At 44.7% G+C, this 24598-nt stretch overlaps 2 pseudogenes; one reads left to right on the top strand and one right to left on the bottom strand.

The window, feature by feature from the left end:
• Positions 1 to 203: 203 nt before the first annotated feature.
• On the top strand, positions 204 to 778 carry LOC142433846 (large ribosomal subunit protein eL18-like; annotated as a pseudogene).
• Positions 779 to 14367: 13589 nt separating this feature from the next.
• Positions 14368 to 22063, bottom strand: LOC142433845 (tetraspanin-1 pseudogene; annotated as a pseudogene).
• Positions 22064 to 24598: the final 2535 nt, after the last annotated feature.

Below are 24598 nucleotides of genomic sequence, written 5' to 3'. Positions count from 1 at the left end.
ATTCTCTATAAGGCCAGACAACAGGATCAAGTGTTGGGGCGATTTTGAGGATGGGCCAGGACCTGGCAGCGTTCGCTTCTGCTGCACTGGCACCTAACAGCGTGAGGCAAACAAAATGACCAGACCCAACTGACTCTCGAAGGCAAAGATGAAACTAATCTTTGGGCCCTCTTTCCGAACCTGGCTGAGCAGGCGGCACCATCATGGGAGTTGGCATCCGCCACAACAAGGACCGAAAGGTTCATTGCAAGGAACCTACGAGCCAGGACATCTATCTGTGCCTCCTGGTCAAGCTATACAGGTTTTGGGCCCAGCAGACCAATTCCACCTTCAACCAGGTTGTGCTGAAGAGGCTGTTCATGACCCGCACTAACCGGCCTCCCCTGTCGCTCTCTCGGATCATCCAGAAGATGCAGCTTCCTGGCCGAGCAAACAAGACAGCTGTGCTCGCGGGGACCATAATGGATGATGTGCGGGTGCAAGAGGTGCCCAAGCTGAAGGTGAGGGCCCTACGAGTGTGCAGCCGGGCCGGATCTGCATTCTCAAGGCCGGGGCAAGACCCTCACCTTTGACCAGCTGGCCGTGGCCTCCTCCAAGGGCTGTGGCACCTTCCTGCTGTCTGGTCCACGCAAGGGCCGCGAGGTGTACAGGCATTTCGGCAAGGCGCCAGGGACCCCCCCACAGTCACACCAAACCCTATGTCTGCTCCAAGAGCCTGAAGTTCGAGCGTGCCAGCCAAGGCAACATAAAAGAACCCCAGATCCCGTCCTGTTGTTGACAACATTTGGATATCCACTGCAAAAAATAAAACCCACTAACCTTTAACCTTTGGGAGAATGTGAAAGTTGATCCATATTCACAGAGGTAATAGATTCATTCTCTCTCTCTCTCTCTCTCTCTCTCTCTCTCTCTCTCTCTCTCTCTCTCTCCCTCTCTCTCTGCCATCTAGTCCAGAACGCCACTCTATCTATACAAGGGGTGCATGCACTTCACACAGAGCAGTCTGCTCGTAACACACCAGCATAGAAACTTGCAGAACCAAGCAGCTTCTAACAGTGACTGCCTCAGGCGAGGGAGGGAGCGAGCCTGCAGGGCTGCTGGGAAAGGGGACTTTCTCCTTTTACTCTTATTCTGGCTTTGACTTTCGTCAAATGAGATTGTAATCATGTATGCCTTTGATAGTAACACATTCTTAAGAGAAAGAACTCATGATATTGGATGGAAGCAGTCCATTTCATAAAGGGGGAAGGGCGCTTGTTTATGAATGTTTTGTGGGTGATGGGTTATGGGAAGGCAGTGCATGCTGCGGTTTCTAGCAAGATGAGCACCACTATCAGCCAGTTCCTGGGTAAGCCAAGGAGTGACAGCAAGGGGCCTATCTGGGCCCATGATCCCAACTATAGTGTCTAGTGTCTAGTAGGCTCACCACAAATATTTGCTGAATGAATGGATTCCTGCAATTTGGTAGTGTCTTTGGGGAAAAAAAATATCATTTTGGGCACCACTGTCAATCTTGGATGCACAATTGAAAGAACGAGGCCAGAGTTAGCAGCTCACATAGTTACTCAGGGCTGCCGCAGGGCAGCAGCAAACAACCTCCGCATGTCAATGGACTGCCTCAGTGACTCCTTCCCACGCAATGAATGTTTCAGATGGGTGCAGATTGGGTTCTGCTCAACACAGGCTTTTAGGGACCCCATTTCCTTCTGCTTAGTGGCTTTGTGGGTAGCCAGACCTTCAGAGGTCTATGCAGGACCCTTGGATCCTGGTGGACAGATGACTGGAGACAGAATGTGGAGACTCACATGTGTGTTTGAGTAGCTAGACCAGCAAGTATCATATATCCCTGCTCTCCACATAATATTGGCCAGTCACATGGCCCATTGAGCAGAAGTGACTCTAAGAAACGGGGCTGAGTTGCATGGCTAGGAGTAAAGAGAAATGATGTTTATGAAACAAGTGATGACATTATAGGTAAGGACGGAGACCTGAGGGGTGCATGAACTCTCCCAGGGCAGGACCTTTGGAGTTTCAATGGTTAAATCGGAAAGAGGAAGAAAGAGGATAAACAAACGAAGTGGGAACTCAGTTAAGGGACTGCAGGAACACCAAGAAAATGGAATGCCATGGAATGTGTGGAGTGTGGGGAGCAGTCAGCAGCCTCAAGAGTAGTCTGGAATTTGTCCTCTGTGCTTGGCAGCATCGAAGTCAGTCGAGCCATTTCTGTGGAATTGTGGAAGCAGAAATCATACTGCAGGGGCTTCAGGGTGAAATGTGGGCGAGGGTGTAGAGCCATGTATGGAGAAACTTGTGGGGAAATTTTACTATCAAAGAATAGACCAGGATAGCTAGTGCGGACCAGGCAGAAACGGCATGGGGAATGGAGAGTATTTTTTAAGTGTTATTTCATATGGGAAAGACTTGAGAATGTTTGACTGTTAAAGACAAGGAATCCCAGTAAACACAGTAAACAGTATGGTGTGGCCACAGACACAAATAAATGGACTAGAGAAGGAACAGTCTGGAAAGAGATCCAAGTGTGCATGGGCATTTGGTCTATGGGAAGGACGTGTTCTAGTTACTTAGTGCTCATGCAACACAAATACCATAAGTGGGTGGCTGTTCTCTTTAATTTTTTAAAATTTCAAAACCTTTTTTTCTTGAACTGGTTGATATCAGCTTCCTTTCTTCCCATCCCTCCCCCGTCCCACCCCCTGGAACCCTTAGTATTATATTCTATATTATTATTATTACTTTGCCATATCTTACAAGCATGAAAACAAATATGTTCTCATAGTTCTGGTTTCCGCCCGTGATCCTTGGGATTCTATTGCTTGTTGATGATGCTCCTCACGTGTCATCTGCCTTCCCCTGGGTGTCTCTGTGTCTAATCTGATCTTCCTAGAACCCAGACGTAAGTAGGGTTAGGATCCACACTACACAGGTGTGACCTCAATTGAGTTGATTGATGACATTTCATTAGCTTCCATGACATTGTGGAAAGTAATTTGCTCAACTCCACGCTGGCTAATTTAATCATATGTAACATCTCATGACAACTACTAGACGAATATTAGGCTAAACTCCTAGGAACTACAGCCTAGCCAAGTTGACAGACAAAACTAACCATGCGTGGGGTCGGGTGGCTAGAGTAAGAGAGGTATCAAACGTCAGTGTGGAATGATGGATTCTTTTTGACGCAGACAAATAGGCATCTGTGGCCATCTCTGCATATATTTATGCTTTCATTGTCCCGGAAGCATTTGAAATATCTTGAAGAGAGATATTCTCAATGTAAGGCAGAGACTCACGTTTATTCTGGACATTGCTGTGAAAATCATGCAATTCTTGTTCTATGTATTTTGCAACAGCCTTTGACCATAAGCAATAAAACTTGACATGAACATTAAACAGGCACTGGCTGTTCTGGCCTCAGAAACAGCTTCCAGGCCACACAAGAGCTTATTTCATTTCTCTGTAGTCAACTCTTGTTCCCAACCCCAAATGCCATCTTCTGAGTCATCCTATGTTCTTTACCACTTTCTTCCACTCTGTTTGCTGCCCTGGCATCCTTGCCCATTCTTTCATCTCCAAAGTCCGAACCTGTTGTTCTGGAGGCAAATTCGACCCGTCATGACCCCATGTGTGTCAGAGGAGAACTGTGCCCCATGGACGTTGCTTTGCCAGCTCTGCGGAAGCAGATTGCTTGATCTTGATCCCACGGTGTTACTGGATTCATCCACCCCTGCAACCTGGAATCAGCCCCCCAGAGCTGCTCGCGTCAGGAAACCTCTCCAGTTTAACAGCTGAATCATGAAACAACTTCTACAACCGTGTGAGCTACTTTCTTGATGAAAGCCCCCCCTATATAAAAAATATATGTATCACTTGTTTTGCTTTTCTTTTTTTAAAAAAAATCATTATATTGGGGGCTCATATAACTCTTATCACAATCCATACATGCATCCATTGTGTCAAGCACTTTTGTACATTTGTTTCCCTCATCATTCTTAAAACATTTGCTTTCTACTTGAGCCCTTGGTATCAGTTTCTCCTTTTTTCTCTTCCCTCACCCCTCCCCCTCTCCCATGAACCTTTGATAATGTATATATTATTATTATGTCATCTCTTACACTGTCCGACGTCGCCCTTCACCCACTTCCCCGCTGACCACCCCCCATGGAGGAGATTATATGTAGATCCTTGTAATCTGTTCCCCCTTTCTCCCTCGCCTTCCTTCCACACTCCCGGTATTGCCACTCTCACCACTGGTCCTGAGTGGTTCATCTCTCTTGGATTCCCTGTGTTTCCAGTTCCTATTTGTACCAGTGTACATCCTCTGTTCTAGCCAGATATGTAAGGTAGAATTGGGATCATGATAGTGGGTGGGGAGGAAGCATTTAAGAACTAGAGGAAAGTTGTATGTTTCATCATTGCTACATTGCACCCTGACTGGCTTGTCTCCTCCGAAGGCCCTTCTGCAAGGGGACGTCCAATTTCCCACAGATGGGACCTGGGTCCCCACTCTGCACTTCCCCTCATTCACAATGCTATGGTTTTTTGGGGGGTTTTTTTTTTGGTCTTTGATGCCTGATGCCTGATCCCTTAGACACCTTCTGATCTCACAGGCTGGTGTGCTTCTCCCATGTGGGCTTTGTTGTTTCTCAGTTAGATGGCCCCTTGTTTATCTTCCAGCCTGTGGGACCCCAGACCCTAAGTGATCCAAAATCAGTGTCAAGGAGGGTGTAGGAGGTCTGGCAGGGCTGGATCAAGGGCAATGTAACCAAGAGAGATTCGTTTTGCTTTGCCACAGGATCAGAATGAATACAAAATTCTAAACACCATAAATGTAACCTGTTTTGGAAACAGGGTCTTTGAAGATATTATCAATGAACATGAAGTCATACTGGACTAGGTTGGGTTCTAATCCAATGTCCTTTCCAAAGAGGGGAACAGACACAAAGAAGATGGATGCCATATGATGCGGCCAAGGAATTCTTGGAGCTACCAGGACTGAGGGCTAGGCCTGTGACCAATTTCCTCTTAGAACCTCAGCAGGGATCCACACACAGACACGCAGTCCTCAGATTCCCAGCTGTCAGATTGGCAGGACATTAAGGTTCTTGGAAGTTGCCCATTATTTTTAGTATTTTATTACAGTAGCTCCAAGAACCTCATATACCTTGTACTTCAACTCTGAATCCTTGAGGCCCAACACACAGTGTGGCTAGAGTTTGCGTACCATGCATGGGGACCTTGGTGTCTGAGAGGTAGGGATTGCTACTGAAAGCCATTATTCTCATCTTGACCTGATGATGCTTACCTGGTGAAAATCCTCAGCAAGCTGTACACTGCAGATCTGTGCAACTTCTTATGTACAAATTCTACCTTGAGAAAGCACTGCTAGCATGTGACACTTTTTAAACCAAGAGAATACAAAAAATACAGTCTCCTCCACTACCTGCAGCCTCCTTTGCTTTTCAGGGGAGTGACTTGGTTTTTCTGAGTAGAAACCTTATATTTCAAGGAGATACGTGGCCTCCTGGAGGTCAAAAGAGGTAAACAGAGTTGGAGCCAAATGGTCCCTCTGCACAAAAACAGCAGAACCGAGCGAGACTTTCCCCGTGCCACCACTTTAATGCTAATGGGAAGATATGTCCCCGGTGCCAAAGGGTTTAAGGAACACACAGCCACCACTTTGCTGGGTGACATTTTATAAGACCTTTCACAAACCACCTCTGTGTCCAGTATTTAGTCCAATAAATGTCAATGAGGTCCCTGAGTTTTTCCGTCAAAGGAGATAGCTAGGGTGGTCATTGTAACCTGGAACAGTGGTGTAAAACAGCAGAATGCTTTGAGAAGTTCGACACCAGGCTAGGCTGAATGATAGGCCTGGAGCAGGAGAACTGGTCCAGAAAGTCCCTGGGCTCCACAGGCAGCAGAGGAATGAGAAGGCTGGGGCGAAGACTGAAGAGACTCAGAATGGAATGAACTGGGATGTACTTCGACTCAGGGTTAGGAGGCAGATCAAGCTGGGTTCCTGCCCTGGTCAAGTTGCGTGACAGGTTTTGTGACCGTGAGCAAGGTGCTGAACCCCATAGAGTCTCAGGTTCCTCCTCTGCCCAGGGTTGCAGTTTTTACTTCCTCTGGGTGGGAGGAGGGCAGGATACCATCCCAGGGTCTGGCATGTAAGGGCTTAACTTAGTCTGTGCAGTGCCCCATGGCTTTTTCTGTTGCCCTAGGAACGTTGGCAAGGTGATAAAGAAGTGAGAAATAACCATTTAAAAAAAAAGAAGCCAGCGTTGCTGTGTCTTAATTTCTTCGGGCTGCTGTAACAAAATACCTCAAGTGGATGACTTTGGAAAACAGAAATCTATTCTCTTACCATTCATGAAGCTGGAAGTCCAAGTCAGGGTATTGACCATGTGGATTATTTCTAGGGGATTCTGGCATAGAAGAAAACCCAATACTCTATTAGGAGTAAATCAAAGACTTTTATTGAGAAGTCAAACAGTCTTAACTGGGTGAGTGGGGGGGGGCATGTGTGTGGCATAAAAGTGAAACCTTCATAAGCTATGGAGCCAGTCAAGTCACTACCATTGAGACAATTCGGACTCAGAGCTGACCCTACAGCACAAGGTAGAACTGCCCCTGTGAGTTTCCATGACTGTAACTCTTTAGAGGAGTAAGAAAGCCCCATCTTTCTCCTGCAGAGTGGTTTTGAACTACTGGCCTTGTGGTTAGCAGCAGAGAACAGTTTAAATACAGAAATGTTGAGAACAAACATAATCCTCTGATCGACTGATATTTTCAGAGTGTTCTGTAACCGATCGCAAGGTTATAAGTAGACCCTGGAAGCTTCCCTTGAGAGATTGTAAACATTTCAATGTAGTAATCAGCTTTTTCTGTATGCAGGCATCTCGGGCCCAGAATTGATAAGCATTTTACAAAATGAGGTTTGCAGGGTGGCTGGGGTAAGCCTTCCTTCTGAGAACCATTTGTGCAAGTGAAGGAAGGGGTGAGATGCTTTCTGGAGGAACTTATTGTTATCTTAACTCCATTCTTGACCTCCATCGTTATTTGATAAGGACAATTAAAGTAAAATGAATTCTAATTTGGACCTAGGTCACCTCTGGTTTGGGGTTGGCTTTCACATTTTTCCTTTTGCTTGATGCAAAGATTTTAATTGAGCATTCTGGGATTCTTATGTTTGCTATTAGTCAATCAAGTGATTGACAAATGTGTTTACCTTCCTCTTACTGTGCTATGAGATCTCATCTTCAGGGTGAGCTGGCTGTTTTATTGCATAGTGGGTTAAGCATGGGACTGTTTACATCCCAAGAGTTGGAATCAGCTTGATGACAGTGAGTTGCATTGTAAACAAAGCTCCCATTAAGCAGCCATTCTCAACCTGTGGGCTGAACAACCCTTTCACAGCCCCTCCCCGATTCATAACTATCAAAATGGCAGTGATGAAGTAGCAACAAAAATAATGTTATGGTTGGGGGTTCACCACAACATGAGGAACTGTATGAAAGGGTCGTGGCATTAGGAAGGTTGAGAACCACTGCATTAGAGGAATGGTTTGGTTTGCTAAAATTGCTAATGCAATTTTGGCCTTCTCTAAAAGCTTGACTTCTTCAAAATAGATGGTTCTTTCTGTAGTGCAGGACATTGCATTTTAACTATATATAATAACTAAGTATTTTACTGAACAATTATTTCAAGGGATTTAAAAATTTCATCTTTTATTTAATCTCTTAATCTATCATTTTTCTCCATCCATTGATCTTCAGTTGAATGTTGCCCTCGAGTTTAAGGTGTCTCTTGTAGGTAGCATATTGATTGGTCCTGTTTTCTTATATAGTCTGCTGTTCCCTGTCTCTTGATTGATGCCTTTCATCCATTGACATTCTGTTTAATTATTGATATATGTGGGATTGTTGCTGTTTTAGCTGTGTTCCTGAGAATTTATTGGTGTGTTCGTTCTGGCCCTATCTCTGAGTGGTTTCCAGTACTATTTTCATGGTACTGGTTTCTGTATGGTGCTCTTACATTTGTTTCTTGTTCTTCTTGTCTGATAATAATAATGTTCTAGCTAGTATTTTTGTAATGCTGCTCTTGTTTTTAAAAGTTCCTTTACTTTTTCCTTATCTGGAAATAACTTTATTCTTCCCTTATGTGTTAGTCTGGGTTGACTAGAGAAACAAATCCAGAGGCACTCATATGTGTGTAAGAGAGAGCTTTATATCCAAGACTACTTGTATATTAAGAAAAGATTGTGGCCCAGTCCAGACCATGTCCATAACTTTGATATTAGCCCATAAGTCTGATATCAGCCCATATGTCCGACACTGGTCCTAAAATTCTTCTACAGACTCATGCAGCACAAGCAATGATGCTGACAGCAGGAAGATCACAGGCCAATGGGTGAAGTCTTGTGGAAGCATCTTGGCACTGGCATGGCTCTCCATATGGCTCCTCTAGCTCCAGTGCTCTAGCTCCATCAGTGTAGCTCCACGTGACTTGTCAACAAGAATGTCTCCCAGGGAGAGTGTGTGTCCTGCCTCCATGGAGGAAGACAGGAGTTCCTAGAATCCTCAGGAGAAGGCCATGTGGACAAAGAGGTTCATTGACTATGACCTGATTGACAGGCTAGACTCCACCCCTTCCCTCAAGTTGACAGGAGACTATGTAACTGTCACTCACGCCTCATATTTGTGGGATCATTTTTCTGGATATAGACTTCTTGGTTGGCTGCTGCTTTTCTTCCACGACTTTATATAAGTTGCTCCATTGTCTTCTTACTTGCATGCGGTTTCTTTTTGTTTGTGATGAACTTGTTTGTCACTAAAGACACCAAATCCATTTTAACTTTATTTTCCTCCTTTTTTTATTACGCCATAAAACCACGGCTCAAGGTTTTAGGGACAATGAATCTGAAGGGTTTTTCTTTTAGTTTTTAAAGAAATATATATGTGTGTATATGTGTGTATATATATATATATCACAGCTCATATCAAGAAATGAAATCAACAATATTCTCAAGGAGATGGATTGACAGTGGCTGCATCACTGGGATTGGGTCTAGGCACCATCATGCGGCTGGCACAGTTTGTCTGCGGTGCATAGGGTCACTATAGGGGGAAACCAACGCAATGGCACCTGAAACAGCAGCAACCGCCAGGAACGTGGTACTTTGTTCTATTTGTGTTCTTTTTTTTCAGTTTCTGGAAGGACTATTTTGTAGTTAAGCCTTTAGTTTCTCTGATAAGATTTATTCCTAAATATTTTATCTTTTGTGCAGTTATTGTAAATGGTATTTTTTGATATCCGTTTTGGTATCGTCATTCTTATTATACAAGAATCCAACTGTATGGTTCTGTATGTTGATCTTATAACCTGCTACACAGCCAATTTTCCAATTGGTTTGAGCAATGACTTAATTGAGTCTTGGTTTATCTTTATCTCTAAGGAACATTTCTTGTAAGCAGCATATTTAAGGTTCATGTCTTTCTTATACATTCTGTTAGTCTTTCTTTATCTTTTAAGTGGTGAACTCAGTCTGTTTGCATTGTGTTATTATTGATAAATATGGTTTTATTGATGTAATTTTGTTATTTCTTTTATGGTGTTATTGATGTAAGTTTTCATGATGATTTTTTTGTGTTGTGTTCCTGTTGTTTTTTGGTTGTCTTCTTACTCTCTGCTTTTTTTGTAAAAAAAAAATCTTATTGTCATGATTATATGGTTTTAAGCTTGTTTGCCTTGTTGAAGTTTTAACTTTTTCGTACATTATTTCCAGTTCCAAAATAGTTGCCTATATTTTGTGAATGGCTCAAGAGCTTCTCTGTTCAAGTACTTATTGCCTGCTCTGTTGCTTCATTTATTTATTTTTACCTTCATAGTAGAATATTGTCTACAAATCCTTGTTTTAATTTATTTAGCTCTGTTTCAGTTTGAGTATGACTTAAGTAAAAGGTTTTCTCCATAATAATTTATTTTCTAATATTTTTAGGTTGCTGTATGTTGTTCTATGGAACCCTGATGGTGGAGTGGTTATGCGTTGGTTAAATTTGCTGCAAATAGTGAAAAGCAACGCAGTTTCTTTGAGGACTAAGGTACACGTGACTCTGGCCAGACCATTTTCTTTAAAAAAATCATTTTAGTGGGGGCTCATACAACTCTTATCACAATCCATACATTCATCAATTGTATCAAGCACATTTGTACATTTGTTGCCAGCATCATTCTCAAAATATTTGCTCTCCACTTCAGCCCTTTTAATGGTATCGGCTCCTCATTTTTCCCTCCCTCCCCGCTCCCTCCTTCCTCATGAACCCTTGATAATTTATAAATTATTATTATTTTGTCATGTCTTACACTGTGTTATGTCTCCCTTCACCCACTTTTCTGTTGTCCGTCCCCCAGGGAGGAGGCTATATGTAGATCCTTGTAATCGGTTCCCTCAATGAGGGCAAGTGCAGAGTGGAGTCCCAAAGCCCATCTATAGGTAACGGGACACCCCCTTACAGAAGGGTCATGGGAGGAGATAAATAGTTTCTTTTTTGTTTTTAATTTCTTTAACAAAGGCTAAAACAATTTAAAAAAAGATTTTGTTAAAGACTGAGTTCTTCTCATCATTAATTGTCTTTGGCAGTTTATTCCAATACATCGTTCTGTTTTTCCCCCCGTGTTTTAATATGTGCTATATGCTAGGCACCCTCATAAATACTTTCAGAATTTATTTATTGTCTTTTTAAAACCATTTAATTTTCAATGTAAGTAAAGGAAAAGGAAGCATAGTCTAAAGTATTTACTTTAAAATATTTTATTTTGTTGGGGGCTCTTACAGCTCTTATCACAATCCATACATATATCCATTGTGTCAAACACATCTGTACATATGTTATCATCTTTTCCAAAACACTTTCTTTCTACTTAAGCCCTTGGTATCAGCTCCTCATTTTTCCCCTCCCTCCCCCACCCTTCCTCCCTCATGCCCCCTTGATAATTTATATTTATTCTTTTTTTTCCCCCATGTCTTACACCGACTGCTGTCTCCTTTTACCCACTTTTCCACTGTCCACCCCTCTGGGAGGGGGACCATATGTAGATTATTGTGATCGGTTATCCCTTATCCCCTCTTCCCTTACCCTCCTAGTATTGCTGCTCCCCTTATTGGTCCTGAGAGGGTTTATCTGTTCTGGATTCCCTGTGTTGCAAGCGCTTATCTGTACCAGTACACATGTTCTGGCCTAACCAGATTTGTAAGATACAACTGGGCTCATGATACTGGACGGTGGGGGGATGGGGCGGGGTGGGGGACACATTAAAGAACTAGAGGAAGGTTGTATGTTTCATAGGTGCTATACTGCACCCTGACTGGCTTGCCTCTTCCTTGTGGCCCTTCTGACAGGGGCTGTCCAGCTGATTACTGATGGGCTTTGGGTCGCCACTCTGCCCTCCCCCTCACTCCCATTGATATAATTTTGTTTTTTTGTTTTGTGTCTTGGATGTCTGATACCTGAGCTCATTGACACCTGGGGGAGAAGGGGCTTGATCAAGGGCAATGCAGCTGAGAGGAATTACCAAAACCTGAATGAAGGCCGAACATGATAGTGGGACAGGAGGAAAATAAAAAGAAATAGAGGAAATAACTGGGAGGCAAAGGACATTTATAGAGGTCTAAATACCAGCATGTACATATGTAAATGCATTTATATATAGTGATATATGTACATATATTTGTTTATAAAGTATTATGGCAGCAGATGGACATTGGGCTTCCACTCAAGTACTCCCTCAATGCAAGAACAATTTGTTCTAATAATCTGGCATTCTGTGATGTTCACCTTCCCTGACATGATTGCTGAAGACAAAATGTGTGCATAAGCAAATGTGGTGAAGAAAGGTAATGGGACATGTTATGAATTGTGTCCTAATGACAGTTATAACTGATGTGGTGAAGAAAGCTGATGGTGCCCAGCTATCAAAAAATATAGTGCCTGGGGTCTTACAGTCTTGAAGATAAACAAGTGGCCATCTAGCTGAGAAGCAACAAAGCCCACATGGATGAAGCACACCAGCCTGTGTGATCATGAGATCAGAGTATTTTCAATTGCTTCATGCACTTGACAGTTGGACAATAAATAAGGAAGACCAAAGAAGAGCTGATGCCTTTCAATTATGATGCTGGTGAAGAATATTGGAAGTATCATGTATTGCCAAAAAAATCTGACTTGAAGAAAGTATAGCCAGAATGTTCCTTAGAGGCAAGAAGGGTGAGCCTGCATCTCCCATACTTTGGGCAGTTGACAGGAGAGAGCAGTCTCTGCAGAAGGGCATCCTGCTTGGTAAAGGCAAGGGGCAGCAAAGAAGAGGAAGGCCCTCCAGGAGATGGACTGACACCATGGCTGCAACAAAGGGTTCAAACTTGAGGACAGTTGTCAGGATGGTACTGGAGCTAGCATGGTTTCATTCTGTTGAACATAGCGTCATTATAGTATGAACTGACTGACTCAAAAGTACCTAACACCACCACCACCACCAGAAATGTTGTAGAGGAGAATTCAATACTCTGTTAGGAGTAAAGCAAACAAGTTTAGTAAGAAATAGAACAGACCAAATATGGCAGCCTAAAAGTGAAAAGACCCTACCGTCTCGTGAATTGGAGCCAGAGGATAGTTTAAATGCAGAAATATTAAGGACTATCAGACTCATTTCTGATTATCTGATATTTACAGATCTTTATGTAATCAGTCATCAGGTTACCATAAAGCATCAGAAGTTTCAGTTGACAGACCATAAACATTTCAAAAGAACTCCTTTTCCTTAATCTGCAGTCATCTTGGGGTTGGTATGGATACATGTTTTACAAAATTAATTTTTCAGGGGTCCTGGGGTAAGCATTCCTTTTGAGAACAATTTGTTCAAGAAAGGGAGTGGGTGGCATGTTCCTGGAAAAAGTGATTATCTTAACTACACTTCGGACCATATTTGCTAAGGACTTTGAAAGGTTTTCAAAAGTTTAGCTGTGGGTAAGAAGCTCTAATAGGACTAAGAAAAGAAGGGGGCCAGGAAATGAGCCCCCTTTTGAGCATGACGCCCTGTGACTGAGGCTGACCTTGGCTCTAACCTTGAGCCTTTTCTGGGACCTTTTTCAGGAATGTGTTAGGTGATAATTTAGGGGAAGTGCTTTTGGAACAGCCAAGTGCTGAACTTGAAGATGGAAGAGCTTACCAGGTGTGTTCACACCCTGTACTTTTCTCATTAATTTGTGCAGCCACAGTACTCTGTTAGAGACCTATCAACAATTCTGCAGCTTCCTCTCACTTGACTGTGGGTATGGGTACCTTGAAAGAATTAGAGTCAAGGGACTCAGACCCACAGCCTTTGTGTCTCTGCCCTCAGGCCAAGCAGCTTTACTCATCCAGTAGCCTGGGAAATCCCAGTGTTCCCTAGCAACAAGACTGAACCAGAACTGTTGCTAGGGAAACCCTGGGATTTCCATAGCTACGGGAGAGCCAGATAGCATCTCTGCAGTTACAGGTGAATGTGTCTGGTGTCAGCAGATGAAGGGAAAGGAGCACTTCTTCCTTGCTCAGCTTGCATAGGGGCTAGAATTACTCCTCCAGAATCTCTTTAGTGGCACCAGGAGGGGAAACACATTGCCAAGGGCACTCATTAAGGGTAGCCCCTGCTCACACAGAAGTCTCAAAGAAATGACTAGCCAGCTTGCAGTTGTTTTGTCTGCTGGGCTCCCACTGCATCCATGGACCCCATGACAGCAATCCCACACTGTGGGGTTGCTGCCCACTACTGCCTTTGACCCAGTCTGTGTCCCGCACTGCTATATTCCCAGAAGCCAGCACAGGGAAATGTTTCTTAATCTTTTGATAATTTGGGGACACCTGTGGAGATCTTCTTAGAATAATATTTTTGGGTTTTAAAAAATATTTTAATTGCTTTATAAATCCCTAAGTCCCACACAACCACTGGCTGGTTCAACTGATTTCCCATATGCCCGGGTGATGGGGTACCTTTTCTCATCCCCCATGAGCATTCTGGGATCACCAAGAGGTCCCGTGACCCAGAGGGGGTGTGTGTCAAGGATCTAAGGAACAGAGTAGGGGAACAGCAGGAGAACTGGATGGTTTAGAGGTTCTGGGAGAGGTGGACCCCAACCTACCAATGGAAGGAACAGTCAGAGAGAGTCTGAAAGGAGTGGTCCCGATCGACTCCCAAATTCAGAGCAGCAAGGTCGGGTGCACTGTGGCCCAGCTAAATATTTGTATGACCCCACCCTTGCTTGGCAGCACCTGAGGGCCTCTTTCCAGTGGCCACGAGACAGCAGCAGAAGCAGGCTCAGTCCATATTGCAGTACAGATACATGGACGTGTATCAGGGGAAGCCAGCCCCTAACACATCATTACAGGTCTGTTAGGTGCAATTGTACAGTGACAATAAGTAAAGATCATAGTAAAGCTATAGAGAGCATGAGAGATAGAAGTATTGAAATAAATGGAGTCAGATACAGTTCATGGTGGCATGGTCACCTCAGCCCTGCTTGGTGGTCCACGTGGAGGGAGAGAGAGAGTTTAATGCTAGCTCAGGCTTTTTATATCCTCTGGGGATATGCAAGCCCCCTAATTACAGGTGAGGACATACGTCATAGGAAGGGGCTGTGCTATAGGTAATACAGTAATGGGGGCATGGTCTAGGGGTATGCACGCAATAGGAAGAGGAGGGATTTGGGGTATACATGTGACAAGATGGGTGGATCCTAGATTTAGGATGGCAGCCTAACTTTGGATATCACAGATCCGGTTTGGCCTGTTCCCTGGCTCAACTGATAAGAGACCATTAATCCATTGTCCCCAGCAGCAGGGAGCAGGCCCACCCCTGTGGTGTGGGGAGACAGCAGTCTGGCAGAGACTGCCTTCGGGAGGATGCCTGTGAGCATCTGACCTCCCCCCACAGACACGATCATGACAGCCAGCTCCAGACCCACAATTCCGGCTGCCCCCTGCCCCCCTACCACATGGTGACTGCGTTGGTTCTGATGTCATGAAGAAGCTGTTTGCAGCAACCTGCCACATGATTGGTCTCGGCCTTCCCCCTGGTGCAGGGCACACTGGCTGTGCTGTTGCCCTTGCACTAGTAAGGGAGAAAGACATGGTATTCTTTGAAGTAGGGAGAGTCTTTGAAGTCCATGTAGTATTTCAAGCCACAGTACTTGAGCGTTTCCATAGTGGTATTCCACACTTAGGAGAAATCTGACTGCTGACCACAGTCGTTCTTGAATGCAGGCACTACCAGCAACGTCAGGAATTCCTCAGTCATTGTGGTATAGACCAAGGTGACCACAGCAGCTGTGACTACAGCAATGAAGATGATGAGAAGGAGGATGGAGCAGAACATCGGACACATTTGCTCTCCATCTGAGCACTGTAGCAGCCCAGGAACCCGAGAGCCAGGAGCACAGTGCCAGCTGCCATGAGGAATTAGCCCACATAGACAAATTGCATGGCATGGGATGACAGCACCCCAAAGATCTTCAGGAAGGAGGATCCATCCACTGATACCCACATGCCCACAGTCAGCAAGGCCACACCACACAGAAAGATGAGCAAGTTGAAGAGGATCATCATGGTCCTAAGGAAGTTGAAGCACTGTATGGTGGCTCCTGGTTAGGGATCTCAGTGGCCTGGATTCTGGAAGAGGAATCAACCGAGGTTCTGAATTGGACAAACAACTCCGGGGAACCACCACTGAGTGGGCAAGAAGAGGACAGGGCTGGCTCGCACACACCACTCTAGAACAATCTTTTTGAAAGAATGGAATAAAATATGCAGGATCACAAAGGAAAGCAAATGCATTTAAATAAATTTACCATGATAAGAAAAGATCAAGTCTGTGATATTGTGATATGTGTGCTCTTTGAATAATAAGATCTAGCAGTGAATCTAATAACTACTGTAGTTTGGAAGTGGTGATAAGTAGGTATGGTAGTTTAGAGCCTGGGGTAGGGTAGGAAGGGAATTGATATTGGGAATAAGAAAATGACCAGCAAATTAACATGAACGAAGCTGGGTCAGCACCCACTCTTGTTGTTATTGCTTCAGTTTTAAATAATAGAAAACCTATCTATATACAACAGAATGAAATACTGCCTGTTCCTAGGTTTGAGCTCAGTATTGCAACCACTGTGCTGGTTCATCCTATTGAAGGTCTTCTTTTTTGCTGCTTCTCTCTTTTCCAAGCACGATGTTACTTTCTAGCAATTGGTCAAATCTGTCTGGGAAGTAAAATGGGTGCATAAGTAAATGTGGTGAAAAAGCTGATCGTGCCCAGCTATCAAAAGATATAGCATAGTGGCCGTCTAGTTGAGAAGCAACAAAGCCCATATGGAAGAAGCACACCAGCCTGTGTGATCATGAGGTGTTGATGGGATCAGGTATCAGGCATCAAAGACCCAAAACAAAAAATCATATCAGTGTGAATGATGGGAAGCTCAGAGTAGAGACCCAAAGTCCATCTGTAGACAATTGGACATTCCCTTACAGAAGGGTCACAGGGAGGAGACGAGCCAGTCAGGGTGCAGCATAGCACTGATGAAACACACAACTTTCCTCTAGTTCCTTAATGCTTCCTACAAATCCATCCAGACCAGAGCATGTTCACAGGTACATATAAGAGCAGGAAAGACAGGGAATCCAGGACAGATAAACCCCTCAGGATCAATATTGAGAGTAGCCATACCAGGAGGGGAAGGGAAGGTGGGAGGAGATTGGGGGAACCAATCACAGTGATCTACATATAACCCTCTCCCAGGGGAAAAGGCAACAGAAAAGTGAGTGAAGGGGGACAGCGGTCAGTGTAAGACATGGAGGAAAAAAATGATAAATTATCAAGGGTCATGAGGGAAGGAGGGTAGTGGAGGGAGGGGAAAAGTGAGCTGACACCAAGGACTCAAGTAGAAAGCAACTGTTTTGAGAATGATGATGGCAACATATGTAAAAATGTGTTTGACACAATGGATGGATGGATAGTGATAAGTGCTGTACGAGTCCCCGAGAAAATGATTTTTAAAAATCTGACAAGTACAGCCAGAATGCTCCTTAGAAGTAAGGATGGCTGGACTTTATCTCATGTAGCGCACCCACTGCTCAAGGAGGGAGAAAAAGCTATAAAAGGGAAATCACTAGGTAGGTAGATCTCTCGAGTTTCTCTCCCACATTGTGGGGGTTCAGTGTTGGACCTCTCACCTCAAGGTCAGTGGTTCAAACCCACCATCGGCTCTGGGGGAGAAGCAAGCAGGTGACTCCCATACGAATTTATATCCTCAGAAAATCATAGAAAAGCCACTCTGTCCTCTAATGTCCTGTGAGTCAGAATTGACTTGAAGGCAATGGACCTGGCTCTTGAGGACCTTGATGGAAGCAGACGGCCACATCTTCCTCCTGTGGAGCTGCCAGTGGGTTTGCACAGCTCCCCTTTTGGTTGGCATGTGAGTACACAACCACTGTGCCTGCAGGGCTCCTCTCTGCCATGTGACTATGATGCCTTGCCATGATCAGAGTACTGCTAATATTAGTCTCCAAAACTGTTATTTTCGGTAGCAATTCCTTGGACTTGTTGAGGTCACAGTGAGCTCCCCAGAGTGCACTTTCTGAGGTTGCTGTATTTGACCTTTGTCTTCCATGCTGAGTCCTCTCCCAGTCCTTATCTCCAGAGTCTGGATCACTGAGGACTTGCAGGTTGCCACCCCAACGCCTGCACACCCTCCCTCCATCCCTCCCTCTTCACTCACCACTCTCTTCCCTTCCTCTCTCCCTCCCTGCCTCCTCCCCTGCCTCCCTCCCCACCACCTCCCTCCCCACCATCAAAACACACACACACACACACACACACACACACATCTTCACACAAGTTGTTGTTTATTGGAATCCTCAGCCATGGGGACCCTGTTGGTGTCAGCTTCTGACGTCTTCACATTAGACAGAAAGTTGACTTCTTCCTCAGAAGCAATGGGCACCCCTGGGTTTAGCTTGACTTGACCTCTTCCGGTATCTCCTTGCCCTTGCCTGAACCAACAAGGTCAACTGTGTCATGGAGACTCTGGCAAAGCTGAGGCTCTCCAGATGGCTGAGGCATCCTAGGGTGGGCTGAGGCCTTTGGAGGGGCTTTGCTTCTTACATTCTTTAGATGGGATCTCTTCCTCCCTGCCTTCTGCACCGGGAAAGACAGCAGAGTGAGCACAGGGCATTGGCTCAGTGGAAGGGGATCCTGGGGGTGGGTGGGAAGGGGCGCTTTGTGAGAAGAGGTTTGGCCTGGGGGCGGGAGAGGGGCTCGGTAGTGCCTGGTAAGGACAAGGAAGACATCTCAGGGGAGGGATCAATGTAGAAGGAGAGGGGGAGCTTGGGTAGGGTCTGCTCACCTTTCCACCACCTCTGCACTTGGGAGTCCTCTTTCTCCCTTTGGACAGACAGGTCTCTTGTCCCCTAGGTGTACGTGGAGCTTGAGCTCTCCTGGCCATCGTGTGCCACAGCTGTCCAGAGTTGTCTACTCCAGGCCCCCTGATGCCCCTATAGATACCCCTCAGACAATGAGGGCCACACCCCTCAGCTCTGATTGGTCAGCAAAGTTCTGCCCAGGCAATGGTGGCCTGGGGTCCTAGAGACATCACAAAGCATACCCAGTCATCTCTGTGAGGGAGGGGGAGGGAGAGGGAGGAAGGATGAGCAGGCCCAGCTGAGTCTTTGACATCACAAAGCACAACCTGAGACCTCTGTGGCAGACAGTGGAGGGGGGATGGTCTGGTTAGTGAAAGAGGGAAGAGGGTTTTTTTAAGAGTATTCCCTAAAATCTGGCCCAAACTGAATTCCTGCTACTGTGGCTGCCTGCCCCTGTCCCCTTGTGCCGCCCTTTATCACCACTCTTATTAATCATTGAATTCTTGTGTGGACAATCTTAGAGTTATGGTTGTTAGGCGTCACCTAGTTGGTTCTGACTTGTAGCCGCCCTGTGAATAGCAGAGGGGAACACTGCCTGGTCCTTTGACCTCCATACAACCGTTCCCATGCTTGAGCCCATGGTTGCAGCCGTGTCATTGAGGGCCTTCCTATTTTCTATTTTTTTTTGAGGGCCTTCCTATTTTCACTGCCCCTCTCCTTGACCAAGCGTGATGTCATTTCCTGGTACTGGTCTCTCCTGTCATAATACTTGAGACGGGTCTCAGCATCCTTACCTCTAAGTAGAATTCTGGTTGTAATTCTTCCACGACAAATTGTTGGTTTGTTCTTCTGGTTGATCTATGGTATGTTCCATATTCTTCACTGGCATCACTTCATCTTTGACCTTTAATCAATGTCCAACTTTCACCTGTATGCGTTTGTCTGGAATGACGAGAGAAACAAATCCAGAGAGACTCAGATGTGTATAAGAAAGAGCTTTATATACAAGAGCAGTTGAATATTGAGAAAATATCCCAGCCCAGATCAAGTCCAAAAGTCTGATATTAGCTCTTATGTCGATATGAATCCATAAATTTCTCTTTAGACTCATGCAGCCATGCAATGATGCAAAGTGCAAGAAGATCACAGGTCAGTGAGTAGAAACTCTTGTTGATCAAGTGGCAGTAGAGGCATCTCAGCGCTGGCAGAGTTCTCCATGTGGCTCCTTCAGCTCCAGGCCTCTAGGTGAGCTCCATGTGTCTTGTCAGCAAGCATACCTCCCAGAGAGTGAGCATGTGTCCCACCTCCAGTGAGCTATTTATCTCCTTAGCGCCTCCAAATGAGGTCATCAAGCTGCAACCTTATTGACAGGCTAAACTCCACCCCTTCATGCTGAAGTCTCAAATTGACAGCAGATTATGGAACTACCACAATGTATAAGAGGCGATTGAAAATACCATGGCTGAGGTCAGGCCCACCTTAGTCCACAAAGAAATGTTCTTGCTTTTCAACACTTTGAAGAGGTCTTGGGCAGAAGATTTACCCAATGGATGTGCCATTTGATCTCTTGCAGTTTCCATGAGCTTTGATTGTGGATCCAAGCAGGATGAAATCCTTGACAATTCCAATCTTTTTTTTTTGGGGGGGGGGAAGCTCTTAGTGATATCATAATATTCCATAGTTCAATCACATCAAGTAGTGTCGTATAATTGCTACCACAGTGAGATTCAAAACATCTTTCTTCTTGAACTCCTTGATAACTGCTTCCTTTTATCTCTTCCCTCCCCTATCATACCCTCCCCCCCCAGTAACTCATTTTTTTCTCTTATAGTTCATTATTTTTATTTTTGGCCACATCTTACACAATCCAATATATCCATTCATATGCAAATCTGTCGTTGGATCCTGTGGAGGGTGCTTGGCAGTCATTGATGCTATCAGCTCCCCATTTCCCCCCCTTTCCCTCCTCTCTTCCTGAACTCTATGGGACCCATTACTCCTGTCACTGTTTCTGATGGGTTATCTATCTTGGCCTTCTTTTATCAAATGATCTGAACTATGCGAATGAGCATATGCAAATCTAATATGATTAATGAGGGAACTATTTTATTGGCACATAGCTTCCATAGCATACAGTTCAATAATTCAATCAGTAATTCAATAATCCAATCATTTTAATAATTAAGTAATTATTACCACATCAAGTTCAGAACATTCCCCCACCCATGGTCTAATCGCCTTTCACATGAGTACTGTAATCACAGTCAGTGCTAACACTCCCCCACAAGCCCTTTCATTTTCTTCTCCTGAAATCCCCTTTCCCTCCCTATGACCCACTCTCCACCCTTGCATCCCCTTATCAATCCCTGTGTCCGTCATTATCACCATCCAACCCCTTCTCCTGTGGGTCACCAACTGCGAAACCCAACAGAAACAATAAAAGCTAAATCAAAATAAGGTCGTAGGGATAAAGTAATAACAATCATATGAAGACCAAAATGCAAACAATGAGTAAATAAAGATCCTCATAAACCTACTGAAAGCCAGAGAAACCATTTTGTCATGGAACAAGTAAGACCGATTTGCACCAAGAAGCAACTCAGGTGGGGCGATGGGGAGGCCATGGGGCCGAGACTCTTGTCCCATTTAGCACAGTAAGGATGACAGTGGTCTCTGCGGGACGGCCAGGCTGGAGTGGGGGAGGGTGAGGGTGGGGGAGGTCCTGGCTGCGGATAGAGCAGATCTGTCAGTGGCTCAGTCTCCCCAGAGACCCTGCAGGTGGTTTTGGGGCTCCACTCTCCTCCGTAGCCTCCTACACATTGGGTGTTCATAATTTTAGCTCTGATGCTTTGCCCTTTGCCAGAAGCGTATTTTGTAATTGTCGTCTTTGGATCTCACAAGCCGGTGTGCTTCATCCATGTGGATTTAGTTGACTCCTCGTGGAGGTGGCTTCTTGTTTGAATACAAGCCTTTAAGACTCTAGACCTTATTCTGATTCATAGTCAGGCACCATCTGCTTTCTTCACCATGCTTTGCTGTAGCGCCCTTATCTTCAGAGATCCGTTCATGAAGATGAATATGGAGCAGGGTCATGTTATCAGAAGTAACTGTTCTTCAATTGGGGCAAGAGTTAAGTAGGAATCCAGACTCCATCGACTTGTCCATGGGTTTGCATGTCTCAGTTTTTACTTTGTACCTATGAAAACATTGCAACCCTGTAATATCAACTGCATCAACTGCACTGAGTAGACAAAACAAGAGTGTTCTAAATCTATTTTAAAACAGCATTGTGGGAGAGGGGAGTTAGACTCGTAAGACATGGAACATATAGTATAAAGAGTGAGTTAAAATAGTCTTTACGAATGCTTGATTTAAGGCCTTTTCTACATATCTGATTTGTGATATTTTTGTCAAGTTAGTAATTGTCATTTTCTATTTTATGGTTTGTCCTTTTAAATAATTGGGTCTTAATTCCTATATCATTTTATTCCATTGTTCAGTGACATCAAGTAGTACTGAACAATCGCTATTGAAGTTTCCAAACATTTTTTCATTCTTCGACTCCTTGACATCAGCTCCCTTTTACCTCCCCCGCCCACCACCATGGCACACCCCACACTTATTCTTCTTGCAGTCCCTATAGGTTCATCAATCCTGGGCTTTGTGTACTGAAAAATAGAAAAAACACATAACACGGATTTCTGAGGGTGACCCCAATGACATAAAACATCTGAGATAAACCTCAATAGGAAGAAACAAAACAAAAATACAGGAAAGTTTAAAAACCAGGTAAGGTCCAATGTGCATCATAGACGGATCAACTGACAAGGTTTTAACCATTCAAGTCAAAACATCTATAGGGAGAAGAAATTACAACAGAGACGTCTAGAGGCAGGGATGTTGAACTGAATTCCTGGCTTGGCCATAGGAAGTGTGCATGGTTAAATGGTGACACTGACTATGCTGTAGTCCCTGACCGCCTTCTTCACTGTTGAGCAGAAATTCTCAGGGAAGTTCCATGACCAGTAGCTTTCTTAACCCTCAAGATCTTCAAAACAAAACAAAGCTTTTATTGTGGATTAGGTGAAGGTTCATAGGGCAGATCAATTTTTCATTCAACAATTCATACACATTTTAGTCCTAATCATTGATGTCAGTCCTCCTGATGTGGCACCCCTAGTCCCACCTCCCCCCACGGTCTCCTGTTGCCCCTGCTCCTTCGCACCCTGCTCCACGTTGTCCTCGGGTAAACGGTGTCCTTTTGATCTCAAATGGTTGACTACTCTAAGATGTGCGTGCCTCCCTAGTGTTCATTTGCCCCTCACAGATCGATGGTTTGTCTGAAAATTGAGCTATTGGGGGTGAGTTCATTTCTAGACCTGAAGGGTGACCAAGTCTTAGGTGACTTTCAAATATACTGGTATCAACAGATGTATCCTGCATATGTTAATGATTCCTATTCTCTCTCACTCTTAAGATTCTGACCAGGAGGAGACCTTGGGAGAGACTTGAACTGAGTGAACAGCGCCACGACAGTAGCAAGGGATGTCTGAGACCATGCTGGTGCTCAGAGAGAGGTGGGCTGTGAAGACTGTGATTCGACTCTTTTCCTCCGAGTTAGGTGTAGGCTGTCTAGAGAGAAACCACACTCCCCTTCTCTCATCCCATCCCTTAGGGTTATTGTCTAGTCATGTAGGCAGCAGGTAATAGTGGCATTGGTAGTGTAGGACCTGTCTCTGGGTCACACAGGCTTCCCTGGGGTCGTGGATGACTTTCAGAATCTGAATTGCTGCCAAGAATTTATGTGGCGGAAGAGAACTCAGTAGCTAATGGCATATTCAAGTTCTACTGTAAGACCACTTCCATTCATGGGCAACTGTTGCTCTTCCGCCTGCATGGTCCTGTGACACATCTCAGCAGCAGGAACACTGGGAGGAGTCAAAAGGGGGCCTTCAGGCCCTTGTGGGGAGGGTCATGTGGAACTGAGCTGACCTGGTCACAAATGCCAGCCCAGAAAGGACCACCTCTTGGAATGTTGGATTAGATAAGAGAGACACTTGGCCCATGCTCTTTAATATGGCTTTTTGCAGCTAATGAGGCCTTGGGTGGGACGTTAGGGGGAAGGAGAATCAAGAATCTGAAGTCAGTGGAAGTGATCAGGGAGGGCTGGGTGTTCTCTGCCAGGAAAACATGGAGTGTTGCCGGGGACTGCTGACAGGTGTCCAACTGTAATAGTGGTTCCATTCACGTTCTTCCCTGCTCTATCAGGCTGGGCCTCACATACACTACTGTGTTGGCCGCTGTGCACATGTTTAGGGCTGCTGTGTCTTTTTGGAGAGTTGACATCTTTATGAATATATATATATATATATTTCCCTTCTTTATCTTGGATAGAATTCTTTACTCTGCAGTGTACTTTGTCTGAAATTAAAATAGCTCCTTCAGCTTTTTTTGTGATCAGTGTTAGCATGGTGTTTTCATTCCCTTAATTCTTAAAGGTAAATAAAGTTTGATTTTGAACATGTTTTGATTCCTAGTTGCCTTGTGATTGACAATTACCTGGGCATCTGAGCTACATTTCGACCTCTTGTCCCACTGAGCTGCTGGTGGTGTGCACCATCCTCCCAACCTGTTTCTGGAACTGAGGGGGAACAAGAGGACGGACTTTGGGGTTTAGGATACCTGCTGCTGTAATTCCAAGATTTTCATGAGAAGATGCTTGGAGGTAAGTGGTGGGCCCTAGAAAGGGCCCTATGTATAACCACCAGGACATTCTAACGTGAAACGCTCTTGCCACCTCTCAACTTTTTCCTGTTCTCTCCTCTGTACACCCATGTCTTCAAAGTAGCTTTACCAATTTTTCTTCTTTCTGAACACCCTTTTCTTACGGAAATGTCCGCCCCCCCCCATGAAATGGAAGCAGATGATGTTCATTGTATCTTGTTGCACTGTATTTTGGCACCACAATGGCTTGTATTGTAAACATTTTTATTTTCAATAAGAATGTCTTGTGCAAAAATATAAACTAATTAAACTATTGGCATATCTAATTCCTATTTGAAACTTGCACATTCAAATGGCCTGGGGCATCGGGAGGCTGATGGACAAACCTCAGGAAGGGAAAAGGGAGCAGCAGAAGC

The sequence above is a fragment of the Tenrec ecaudatus genome, chromosome X (assembly GCF_050624435.1).
Source record: "Tenrec ecaudatus isolate mTenEca1 chromosome X, mTenEca1.hap1, whole genome shotgun sequence".
In the NCBI taxonomy this organism is placed as follows: domain Eukaryota; kingdom Metazoa; phylum Chordata; class Mammalia; order Afrosoricida; family Tenrecidae; genus Tenrec; species Tenrec ecaudatus.
The sequence above is the reverse complement of the archived record's forward strand: the minus strand, read 5'-3'. Positions and strand labels throughout refer to the sequence as shown.